The 979-nt window shown below is 37.9% G+C and overlaps 1 long non-coding RNA gene across 1 annotated transcript in view; it reads left to right on the top strand.

Moving 5' to 3' along the window:
- LOC111086159 overlaps positions 1-979 on the top strand; it is a 12956-nt gene that overhangs the window by 498 nt on the left and 11479 nt on the right. The window contains exon 2 of the long non-coding RNA XR_002610902.1: positions 800-803. This is a non-coding gene — a long non-coding RNA (uncharacterized LOC111086159). The remainder of the gene's footprint in view (positions 1-799; positions 804-979) is intronic.

The following is a 979-nucleotide window of genomic DNA, read 5'->3' on the forward strand; positions in this document are numbered from 1 at the left end:
CAGGGCTAGGATGAGGACTATGGTCCAATTCTCAGAATTTTGCTGTGGGGGAAACGGGAGTACCCCGAGAAAACCCACTTTCACTGGTCAGGCGCCGAATAATCTACCTGACCAGCGCCCAAAGATGAAAAAGAAATTTCTTTGAGTTACTTGGTGAGTGTTTTATGTGTTTTCTAGGCTGTTTATATAATTGAATGGTGATATGTATGTGTTTCAAGTTTCTGATGTTAGAGCTAATTGTTTGAACCGTTTGGTCTGTGTGTTCCTATTTTTGGCTATTCTGTAAAATTTCGTGTCAAGTTGTGTAAAGCGATCTTTGATTGTTGGTAACTTGGTAATGCTGTGTAGGTATTCTTGAGGAGTGTGGCTCGGCAGTCTGTGTGCAATTTCAATTGCTTTGTTTTGTAAAATTTGTAGTTTCTTGTATTGGTTATCTGACATGTTACATGTTACTGCACTTCCGTATTCCATGAGTGGCCTGATAAATGCTCGGTAGATTGTTATTATTGATTTAGGCGAACATCCTTTGTTTGTTCCGGCTATTTTGTTTAGGTATTTTACTCTAACATTAACCATTTTTGTAATGTCCTTGAAATGCGTGTTCCATATTAAATTTGAAGTGAAGTTTATTCCTAGAAATTTTACTTTATTCGTGAAGGTGATGTTAACATCATTAAGTTTTAACTTGAGATTATTGATTTTTTTCTTTGATTTATTTATTTTTTTGTGAAATGCAATGGCTTGTGTCTTTATTGGGTTCAATGATATGCGCCACGAGTTGCACCACTTGGAGACAGAGTCCAGTGGGTGTTGGACTCTGTTCGAGGCTGTACCAGGGTTGCTCAAAATATTCCAAATAGCGATGTCGTCGGCGTATTGTGATGTTGATGTGTATGTTTGTTCATGGAATGGGATGTCTTTAACAAATATGTTGTAAAGTGTTAGACTGAGTACCGAACCCTGTGATACTCCTGCAGAG

This window comes from Limulus polyphemus, unplaced genomic scaffold, assembly GCF_000517525.1.
Source record: "Limulus polyphemus unplaced genomic scaffold, Limulus_polyphemus-2.1.2 Scaffold35, whole genome shotgun sequence".
Taxonomy (NCBI): Eukaryota; Metazoa; Arthropoda; class Merostomata; order Xiphosura; family Limulidae; genus Limulus; species Limulus polyphemus.